We start from the raw sequence: 12209 nt of genomic DNA on the forward strand, positions 1-12209 counted from the left end.
AGTGAATAGCCCAGGGAGAGGTGGAACAATTCATTCCGGAGACCAGCATGAGTGAGGAAGCTGACAGGGACAACGTGGGGCTTTCCAAACAAAAGAAGGAAGAAGCCAAGATAAGGATTTGGGGCATTTGGCGACAAATGGAGGAAATAATCATTTCCAACCCACTCTTGAATGTGCATTTCATCTGCATTTATAAGAATGCAAGCCTGCACACGCTTTCCACCCTGTGTCACCCCGTCATGGGCAGGGACTTGGTTTACAGACTTTTAGATTTGCAGATGGCATCTCTCGTGCACATACATTTTGCATATGCTTTGACATAAATAAACCCGGTTTGGTTTTAAGAAATTTTAAACAAGTGATGTAAAAATATTGAAATAAGATGCTAAGGTTGCTAAGGTTTATTTGGAGTTCTCCTAGGATGCTGAAGAGGTGAAAAGAATAGTTTCCAGAATGAAATTATTCCTCAAACATGTTAGACATTATATCAACTCTAGCACAATGCTTTGTATACAGCAAGAGGGTGATCATATCTGTGATTGGCTGAATTAATCAATCCATCATAGGCATTCAACATCTATTTATTAAACAGTTAAATGAATAAATGAATGGAGGCCAGGGACAGGGTTGCTGCATTTAAGTTCACATACTAACGAACCCCCATAATAAGCTTCAGTAGTTTTGCAATTTGTTATTGGCATCCTAAGTTCTGAAATGCAATATATTCTACATTTTCTCCCCCTTATTTCCTTTCCCGACGTTTCTAAAAAATGACACAAAACATCCGTGTGCATTAGTGATCCCTGGCAACCTGCCATTGTCCACATTCCTTCTCTCTGCAACTCTCTCTGATATTCAGTTCTTGGCCTCCACTTGTCCCCAGATCATGTCCAGACGGCTGCGGGCTCCAAATGCCCAGAAGTCAGCTAATCCCAGGATCGGCAACAAGCCTTGGCTCTGGGCAGACCTCTTACCTTTTCAAGAGCTTTTTCATTGGGTCTTTGATTTTATTTCACCAACTCTGTGTGTCAGGACAGGCATGTTCTCGTATTCTCACTCTCTCTTTCATACAGACACACACGTGCACAAACACGAACACTTACCGCACAGGCTCATGCTCACCTCGTCCAAGGAACCCACGGCCCTGGCGTCCAGAGCACGAGAGCCCCCGGGGCCAGCTGCTGAGGGTCAAGGCTGAAGCCAGCTCAAGATTTCCTTCCCCCACCAGTGCTGTCCCTGTCCCCATGCAGGGCAATGGTCCACCTGTTCCCAAGAAAAGGCCTCCAACTCCCTTTGTCCAGTTCCCTGCCCCTGGCCTGTCCTCATCCTAGCTCTGCTGAAGTCGACACAGGCCTCGGTCCTGTGCAGGGGTGGGGCACAGCGGGGGAGCTGCATTTAGAGAAGGAAAGGCCCCCAGGCTTCTGAGTGTGCGTACACACAGACAGGCCTCTGGGACACATTCTGGATGGCTCTGGGCAGATGGCTGTGTTTCCTCCTTTATCCAGGAAAAAATTCCAGACGACGCATTGATCACAAATGCCAGTATCCTAGTAATTGACAGGACTGGATCACGCTATGTGAAAAGAAAAGACGCCCGACATGCTTTATATACATGTGCACCGTGCACGCTCTCTCTGTCTCTAGCTCTGTCTCTGCGGACCTGTCTCAGTGCTCCGTCTCTGTCTCTCTGTGTGTCTCTGTCTCTCTCTGTAGCTCTTTCTCTGCCTGTGTTTCCCTGTCTCTGTCTTTCTGTCTCTGTCTCTGTCTCTCTCTGTCTCTCTGTCTCTGTCTCTCTGTGTGTCTCTCTGTCTCCCCCCTTCCTCCCTCTCTCTCACACGCACACATCCCCACTGTGCGTCCCTCACGCTTCCTATAAGCCCCTCCTGGAATGGTCCACCCCCAAGGGGCACTCAAAACTGGGGACGCATTAACTTTCAGAATACCTGACCTCGCCACATGACCTCAGCCTGACTCTGGGTCCAAGCAGGGAGTGGAAAATATCCCCACGTGTAGCGGAGATGAGGCCGCAGCAGTGCAGACGGCATGGACTTGTTACGGGATGTGCACGGCATGGGAGAGAGGGGTTGATTCTGGGTCCCTGGCTCCAGGCAGTGGTTGGGTTGCGAAGCTGTTCACCCAAGTGAGGAACCAGGAGGAGGAACTAGTCTAGAGAGGTCAAGGTCAGCAAGTGGCATCTAGGGTACTTGGGGTTAAGAAGTGAGCAGAGGAGAAGAAACCAGAGAAGAACATTAGAAAGAAGAGACTTGGAAAACTTTCTTTCCTTCAACAAATGCCTGCCACGGCCAAGCACCTCTTGTGTGTGAGGTGCTGTTCTAGTCACCGGGCCTGCAGCAGGAAGGATGGGACTGCACACCTGCAGGAGGCTGACTGGAAGGGAACAGCCTCGGGAGACAGACGAAAGACAGGAATGTAGCACTGGGCACAGCCAGCGGTAATACATGCAGCAGAAGAATGAAGCAAGGTGAGTGAAGAAAGCGTAGGGGGTGGCTGCAAACTTAAGCAGTGAATTCATCCACTAGGGCTGCCATCACAAAGTCCGCAGACTGGGCGGCTTAAACAATACACATTTAGTTTTTCACACTTCTGCAGGCTGTGAGTCTGAGATCACGGTGCCCGGAAGATTGGTTTCTCCTAAGGCCTCTCTCCTTGGCTTGCAGGTGGCCTCTTTTCCCCGCCAGGTCTTCAGACGGTCTTCCCTCTTTGTGTGTCCTAATCTCTTCATATAAGGACACCAGTAGGATTGGATTAAGGCCCACCCCATGACCTTCTTTTATCTTAATTACATCTGGGAAGGCCCTATCTCCAAATTCAGTCACATTCAGAGGTGCTGAGGTTTGACACTTCAGCCTATGGATTTTGGGGGACGCGATTCAGCCCATAACAGGTGTGGTGCAAGCCGGACACTTTCTGTGTGGACCCGCAGACCCACCCTTCCTGCTTTTCCTCTCTGCCCTCTGCCCCAGGACACCGACCCACAAAATGCATTTATGACTCCCTGCCTCCCGGCCCCAGGAAGCGGGAGCACATGAAGACATGGCGAGGAAGGAGGAGGGTGTTTATTCCAGGCTCCTCCCTTCTTGATTGCTTGCTTGCTTGCTTGCTTCAGGCAAGCCGCATCCCTCTACCCTGAGGTAACAGCAGCTCTTAGGAGATGCACCTGCTCCATCCAGCTCTCTCCCCAGGTTCTGTTGATGATAACTGCTGCCTCCCCCGGCCCTTGAGACACAGCACTGGTAAGGGCTCCCCACTCTTTCTAGACCTGGGGTGTTGCAGCAACCTAAACCCTGCCGCCAGCTTTGTAATAGTACCTTTACTAAAATCTACTCTTAAGTTGCCACATCTTAGTGGGCCATCCGACCAATACAGGGGGATCAGACAGGAAGAATCAGAGAAATGAAAAGGAAATCAAGAAAAAAATGGGGTCCCAGAAGCCAAGATCATTTCAAGAAGTGGGGCATGATCTTATGATAAGAGTCGCAGAGGTTAAGAACTTGAAGAGAGGCCATGCATGTAGGAAGATGCGGGGCCCAGGCAACCCCCGTGACTGGGGCAGTGGAAGGCAGGATGCTCATCAAAGCAAAATAAACTTAGTTAAGGAGAAGTAAGGGCAGATTTCATAGTCAGAAAACACGCAACAACCTTATCCACGCCACAGTCCGCATTCAACAAGCACTTGTTGCCTTGAAGCCCTCATGACTCTCCAGTCCTGCGTGCAGCACGCGCATGACTGTGTGTGCATGTGTGTTGTGTGTGTGCATGCATGTATGGACACATACACAAATGAATGACCTGTGATACAGGGCTTTATTCAATTACTGTGTATAATAGACAGATATCTAACTCTCAGAATGCAAGGCTGAGCAATAAATATTAAATAACAACAAATATTAATCCAGCTTTGACAATAAAGCCTTATTTATGAAAGTCACACCTCTCCAAAGCTATGTTTTATATTACTCGTTAATTTATGATACAATCTTTATATTTTTGTTTTTTGGTATTAAAGCCCTTTCTTTTTTAATAGACTATTTTTAAAGCAGTTTTAAGTTCACAGCAAAACCGAGCAAAAAAGCACAGAAAGTTCCCATGTACTCCCTGTCCCTGCCACCCCACACAAGCCTCCCTCACGGTCAGTATCCCACACCATAACGTCCAGTTTTAAAATATGCTTCGACCCATTTAAACAACCATAGAATGTTCCCAAAATCTTCCTGACAACAAACAGCATGAATACGTGCCTACTGGCCGGGAGTGAGAACCAAGAGGTTGAAGATTTTCTTCTGTATTGTTCTCAAAGCCAAGACTCAGGCCTACAGCAAACATCCAGCCTCCTCCCTCTGCCTTGGCCGCTCTGTCTTGATCACCACAGCCGTGTACTTCAGCAGTTGCAACCACTTGCTTTCCAAGCCTACGAAATCTTCCTTTTGCTCCAGTTGCAAGGGGGAGGCATTGGCTAAAGCAAATCATAGTCTCTGTGGGTGTACCTGGGAGGCAATGAAACGCAGTAGCTGAATGCCTCCATCCCACAGAGACAGTTATAGTGGACTGCCATTCACTCACAGTGCAGAAACATCTTTGTCTAAGCATAACATCGTCCAGCCAGTTACAGGAATAAGTGGCTTCATCTCAAAGTAAAAGTTAAAAAGAAAAAAAATTTAAAGGAAACTGGGATCTTTTGGCTCAACTAGCCGGTCTTGCATTTGGAACTGAAATCAGAGGCCACCCTCAAAAATGGGCGAAGGACTTGAATAGATGTCTCTCCAAAGAAGGCATACAGATAGCCAGTGAGGACCTGAAAAGACCTTCAACATCACTAACCATTAGGGAAATGCAAAGCAAAACCACCATTTACTACCACGTTTCAACCATCAGGATACCTAGTGGGTTTCTCTTTTTCCATTCCTTTAAAAAAAAAAAAAAAAAAAACTTGTATTTTAGGTTCGGGGGTACCTGTGGAGGTTTGTTACATAAATAAACTGGTGTGTCATGAGGGTTTGTTGTATAGATTATTTCATCACCCAGATATTAAGCCCACCCAGTACCCAATAGTTATCTTTTCTGCTCCTCCTTCCTCCCATCCTCTACCCTCAAGTAGACCCCAGTGCCTGTTGTTTCCTTCTGTGTTCATGAGTTCTTATCATTTACCTCCTACTTATAAGTGAGAACATGTGGGACTTGGTTTTCTGTTCCTGTGTCAGTTTGCTAAGGATAATAGCCTCTAGCTCCATCCATGTTCCCACAAAGGACATGATCTCATCCTTTTACATAGCTGCATAGTATTGCATGTGTATATGCACCACATTTTCTTTATCCAATCTGTCATTCATGGGCATTTAGGTTGATTCCATGTGTTTGCTATTGTGAACGGTGCTGCAGTGAATATTTGTGTGCATGTGTCTTTAAGGTAGAATGATTTATATTCCTCTGGGTATATACCCAGTAATGGGATTGCTGGGTCGAATGGTAGTTCTGTTTTTAGCTCTTTGAGGAATCGCCGTTATTGCTTTTTACAATGGTTGAACTAATTTACACTCTCACCAAAAGAGTATAGGAGTTCCCTTTTCTCTGCAACCTTGCCAGCATCTGTTATTAATTTTTTTTACTTTTTTTCATAGCCTTTCTGACTGGTGTGAAATGGGATCTCATTGTGGTTTGGATTTGCATTTCTCTAGTGATCAGTGATGTTGAGCTTTTTTTCATATGCTTATTGGCCGCATGTATGTCTTCTTTTGAGAAGTGTCTGTTCATGTCCTTTGACCACTTTTTAATGGGGTTGTTTTTCTTCTGTATATTTGTTTAAATTCCTTACAGGTGCTGGATATTAGACCTTTGTCAGATGCATAGTTCGCAAATATTTTCTCATTCTGTAGGTTGTCTGTTTACTCTGTTGATAGTTTCTTTTGCTGTGCAGAGGCTCTTAGTTTTAATTAGATCCTACTTATCAATTTTTGCTTCTGTTGCGATTGCTTTTGGTGTCTTTGTCATAAAATCTTTGCCCACTGCTATGTACAGGATAGGATACCAAATATTTTTTTAAAAGAGAGAAAAGAAGCAGTGTTGTCAAGGATTTGGAAACATCGGAACACACACATTGCTGGTAGGAATATAAAGTGATACGGTGTCTGTGGCATGGTAATTCCTTGAAAAATTAAACATGGAATTACTACATCATACAGCAATTCCACTTCTGGATATCTACATTAGAAAATTGAAAACAAATACTTGAACAGATATTTGCACAACAATGTTCATTATTCACAATAGCCAAAAGGTAGAAACAACCCAAATGTCCATCAGTAGATGAATAAAATGTGATACATGCATGTAACGAAATATTATTCAGCCTTAAAAAGAAATGAAGTTCTGACTCATGCGGCAACACAGATGAACCTTGAGGATATTATGCTAAATGAAATAAGCCAGACACAAAAGGACAAATCCTGTATAATTCCATTTATATGAGTTACTGAGAATAATCAAATCATGGAGACGGAAAATGGAACCGTGGTTACCAGGAGATGAGAGGAGGACGGAGGGAGGGAGTTGGTGTGTCGTGGGTACAGAGTTTCAGTTCTGCAAAATAAAAAAAAGTTCTGGAGATGGATAATGGCGGTAGTTATGCAGCAGTATGAATGTCTTTAGTGCCGCTGAATCGTACACTCAAAAAGGGCTAAAATGGTAAATTTTATGTTAGATATTTTACCATGATTTTTTTTAAGTTCACTTAAAAAAAATATCAGGAGCCAGCACCCCTTTTTGCACCAAGTCTTCCCATCAGAGCAGGGATAGGCCAGGGAGGCTGCCTGTGTCAGAGTCACAGGGGACAGTGGTTTCAGGTGGGGATGGGCCTGGGAGGGAGGGGTAGCCTCATTCTCTCCTGTCCTCTCTCTCGCCAGGGATGACATGAAGGTAAGTGGTGGAACCAGCATCCAACCCAGAGACTCTCGTCCTTATCCACCTTCTGCTGTTTCTGCCCACAACCCAGTCTCCTGCACTGTGCTGAGGTCCATCTGCTCAGGCCCTGGCAGATCAGACACCATACCTTCCTCTCTGTTCATGGGTTCAGTATTTGCCTCAAATGCCCTTGGTTCTCTCGTGCTGGAAAAAGAACATCTGAGAAAGATATCGATGGTTGACAGTAGGAAAATCAGAGGTATCTTTGCAAATTAGAAAACAAAGTGAAAGACCTGATAGGTGATACACTTTCTACAGAAACTCAGCTTTGTTTCCCTATTCTCGTCCCATCATTGTTACATTCCTGGCCCAGCTCACCCTCGGCACCAGGCGGCACTGCCCAGGAGTGAAACCGTCCCTTACTTGGACAAGCAGGGGGAGATGTGCAATCCACAGAACCCCCAGTTTACTTGGCCTCCCCGTAGGTTTCTGCTGTAGCCTGAGTGAGGTTTACAACAAGACCCTCATTCTCCATCTTATAAGGTTCTTCTTGGAATATTCCAGACAGGAATGGAGCTGACGAGATGCTTGGATGGGTGCTGCGCTACATGAAGCCACCTGTCCATTTCCCCACCCTGAAATAGGGTCGCAGTGGATGAGCGCCCGCTTTTAGGGACATTGGAGGTGGGAAGTCCATTGTTACTCCTGTGTTGACATCACACGCTAGAAGGGAGTCCTGTTTGCTCTCCCTGAATCCCTGACACTGCAAGGAAGCTATTTCCTCAAACTCTTGGCAAGTAGGGGAACTCCTGGCCACCAGCCTTTGTTTAACAGCCCTTCCTGTTGTCAAGGAGTGATGCCCCCACCACCCCCTGGCTCTGCTGCAAAGCAGGTGATTTAACTTTGAGTCATCTGGGTGACTTCTCAGAAGCTGTAGAGGCTCACCATGACCTGTCACAATGGGAAGACAGCTGAGTGTGGGATGCATGGAGACCCAGCCTTGACCACCACTGGGGAGGGCAAGCTCAGGAGAAGGAAGAGGGTGACTGGGAGGGAGGAAAACGCAATAGGACAGTGGCTATGCAACTTGAGCACCACAAAATCCCCTGGGGCTTGTGAGAACACAGAAGTCGGGGCCCCTCCCCAGCATTTCTGATTCAGGAGGGCCCGGCAGGGCCTGAGAATCTGCGTTTCCAACGAGTCCAGGGTGGTGCTGAGCCTGCTGATCTGCGATTGGATAAAGATGCCCCGTGATGGTCGTTTCTGGAAGGGAGCCACCCACCGTCCACTGCCTCAGGACCAGCCTTGGTGCCCACCCTCCTCCATCCCCACCTTCTTGCCCCCAGCAGGGCTGAGTCCTCCCCACACCCACCAGCCACCCCATCTCTGCTGCTGCTGTGCTCTGCTCCTCGGACAGTCCTGGGTATTTCCCTGTCTTGCTCTGCATCTCTGAAAGCTGCCTGGGCCTACACTTTTGGCAGGGGCCCTGACCTCCGTGACTTGCCAGTTCCCTGCTCCTTATAAAGCCCCCACCTGCAACCTGACTGACAGACTCAGGGATCCTCTTACCTGCCTGTGATGTCTTTTCCTACCCAGACTGACCTCCCATCTGCGAAACCCTCCCATCCTTGGGTGCCCAGCTTCACATCCTCCAAGGATTCTCCTCTTTAAGACTTTCCAACTCCCAAGCACTAAAAGTACCTCTTTCTTCCCTAGTGCCCACAGAGCAGTCACTGTTTCTCAGCTATGACTTCTTATGAGTAACACTGAAAACACAGAAAGATTCCTGTCTCTACCAAAAACCTTTAAAAATTAAGAATTAGCTGGGTGTGGTGGCGTGTGCTTATAGTCCTGGCTACTCCGGATGCTACAGGAGGGGGATCGCTTGAGCCCAGGAGTTCAAGGTTGCAGAGACGGTGCCACTGCAGATTGAAACCCTGTCACTAAAAAAAAAAAAAAAAAAAAAAAAAAAAAAAAAAAAAATACACAAAATAAAATAAAAATAGGTAGATGATTGACAGATATGAAGGTATGACATAGCGATGTATGTCATACTTCATTGTTATTGAATGTATGCTTTTGCAAACTCATCCCCTACACAACACTGCCCCCGCTCTCCAACCCAGATCTGGAGTACATCCCCAGGCAGGAGCTCCAATAAACTCTGAATCACTCATCTATGTTGTATTATAGTAATTGTTTATACATATATAAACATAAATTTATACTTATTGTTACTATTTGTGTGTACATGTTTATGGTAGGCAGAATAACACCCTCCCCGCCCCCAGCAAAATATGGCAAAATAGGGCCATCTCCTAATCCCTGGAACCCATGAATATGTTACTTTCCACGGCAAAAGGGACTTTGCAGGTGTGATCAAGGTTGAGATAAGAAAATTCTTCTGGACTATCCAGGTGAGCCCAATCTCATCGCACGAGCCCTTGAAGTGGGGATCCTTTCCCCGATGTGGGCACGAAGAGGTGTAAGCACGGAAGGCTCAGAGACAGAGGAAGGGGCCACCAGCCCGGGGCAGGAAGAAGCCGGAAAGCACAGGAGAACAGAATCTCCAGAAAGGAGAGCAGTGCCGCCACTTTCACGTTAGACCCAGGAGACCTGGGTCAGGCGGCTGGCCACCAGGAGTGTAAGATAGTAAGTCTGCATTGTTTTAAGCCACCATGTTTGTGATAAGTTGTTAGAGCAGCAGCAGACCTAATACAGCATGTGCGTGTGTATGTGTCTGCATACACACGTGTATGCACTTGTGTCCCTGCTATGCCAGAGTTCTTGAAGACAAGATGTGTGCTCAGTCCACCTTTGTATCCCTTATGGAACCCAGAAGGAACCATCGCAGTGAGGACATGTTAGCGTAATTCCACCCATATATTAGTAATTCTTAAATGACACACAATGTACATTGAACGGGGCTGACATTCATTTCTAAGCCAGGAAAGATGGTAATGAGGTGCAAAGAGGAAACCTGTTGCTCTGGAGGTTGCCAAAATCTCTCACCTCAGAAGAGGCTTTCTGGGAGATGTCATGGCCCAAATCAAGCCATAAGGAACTGTATCTCCGACCTGTAAGTATTTCCTTTGATAATGAAGAGCTAGACTCACGCTGTTGCCAGGTAGAACCCTGGAGCCGCCGGTATCCTTCCAGAGCCTCCACCTCCCACTGATCCAGCCCAGAGACTGGATCAGCTGCAGCAGCTACAAGGAGCCAAGTCACAGCACAGGGCATCAGAAGACCCCAGGCCGGGCCCTGCCTTCCAGCCCCTCACCCCTCTCCTTGCTGAATCTGGAAGCTAGCTAAGTCCAGGCAGGTGGTTGGAGGGATACAGAAGGCCCAGGGAGGTTCTGGGTGCCAGACGCAGGAGAGAAGACCAAAGGCTGGGAGAAGAGGGTGTTTCCAGGAAGGAGACGCCCTGCTGGGAAATCCTGACCCCGGCCAGTGGCCAGGATGCCAGCTCTCTGCTAAGCCTAACAAGCCTGGTCACAGACACAGCACCGAAGTCCCAGTCCCAACCCGCTGGGCCAGGTGTGTGATGACACCATGGCGCTAATGACCCCGGCAGGTGATCGAAATCAACCTCCGGTCTGGGATAAAGAGTCACTGACATGATAAACACTGAAAGCCAAGCAGATAAGATGAAATGGGCGGGTGGCTTCCCTGAAAGAGTTACTGAAGGGTTGTCCGAGCCTTTGACGACCTTCATCTGATGAACAATTATTGGTTGCATGGTTGGTATGAGCCAGGTGTGGACGCAAAGGTAAGCAACACATTCCCTATCTAGGAGGAGGCAGAATAACTAAGATTTCTTGGGAATAAAATCTGACCCAGCTCCTAGTACCTGCTCAACAATCTTAGCTCTTTTATTTACATTTATTCAGTCTCAGATTTGCTCCCCACTTCCTGTTCCGATCCCTCAGCTTTTTCTTTTAGTGCAAGCATCTAGTCCTTCCCTTGATACCAATGCAAATAGCCAAGACCCTTCCATTCATGCAAGACCCCATCTTCTTCCACTGCTAAAGAACTCTTGACTTAGTACAACACAAAAGACTTAAATTGTTTTCAGTTTATCTACATGAGGCCCGGCACACTAAAATTTGTGACCTTTTGCAACTTCCTTTCTTTGCAAACCAATACAGAAAAAGGTGACCATCCTTCAAGCAGCCAGTTAGGTGGCTGATAAATACCCGAGTTCTAAGAAAGAGAATTTCCAAGGGAAGAGGTAACTTCTGCACCTCCTCACAAGAGTGCAGCGTGCATGGGATCCTAATTTCTCAACCTGGGCCTTCCATTTCTAAGTCATTCTAATGGCAGATATTATGAAAACATTCGCACTCCCCCACATCGCTCAGAATCTTCTTGTCATCAGATAATGTCTCATAGAGGAAGGAGTCATTTTCTGGGAGATCTAACCACAAGAAACATCTGGAGCCTTCTTAGAAGCCAGGGTTAAAGGTCAGGGTGACTGGAACATAGGGATGGTCACATCATTCCTCTCCTAGCTTTACGTCAGGGAAACAGGTGGTACCACGGTGTGATTCAGGGCGGCGTGTGACATCAGCCTGCATGCTGTGGGGGCAAGAGTGTGCCCTTATTAAAAACAAGCCCTCAAGAGATGAGAACCAATCTTTGGAGACACCAGCATTAAATGCCAGGAGCTTGGCCGTTGGCTATAGGAACTTCCCAAACAGCAACGTCCGTTACTAAGGAAACGACAATATCACTGTAATCCTCTAGCAGCTACTGTTTTACAGCACTGACCGGGGAGACAATGGTCTTGCACCTGCTCACTCACTCGGTCCTCCCAGCAGCCTTGCCAGGGATATGTGTGTGACATCCTCAGCACACCCTAGGATGTGATACTGTGTGAATCAGCCCATTCCTCAGATGAGGAGACTGAGGCAGCTGGGAAGTGTGTCCTGCTTGGGTCACATAGTGAGGGGCAGAGCTGTGACGACGAAGTTCTCCCACTCCAGCCTCCTCTGTAGAGCCCTGTCCACCGCATTGAGGCCAACCTTCACACCCGCTGGGTTGCTGTTTCTCAGAGGGTTTCCATCGGTTTCCTCGGCTCTGCAGCCCCAGCCTCCTCCACTTCCTCCCTCACCTTTATCTCTCCAGCACATGCTCACAAAGAGGAAAAGGACCACCGCAGCAAGCCAAGCTGTCTGTCCAGAATGGACCGTGGGCCGACACCAGGCCTTCTCTTGAACCCCTTCCCCACAGAGCCTTGCCGGCAGCCACAGAGCCTTGAGCAGGAAGCAGTGAGGAGGGAGACAGCAGAGTGG

Source organism: Rhinopithecus roxellana, chromosome 13, assembly GCF_007565055.1.
Source record: "Rhinopithecus roxellana isolate Shanxi Qingling chromosome 13, ASM756505v1, whole genome shotgun sequence".
In the NCBI taxonomy this organism is placed as follows: domain Eukaryota; kingdom Metazoa; phylum Chordata; class Mammalia; order Primates; family Cercopithecidae; genus Rhinopithecus; species Rhinopithecus roxellana.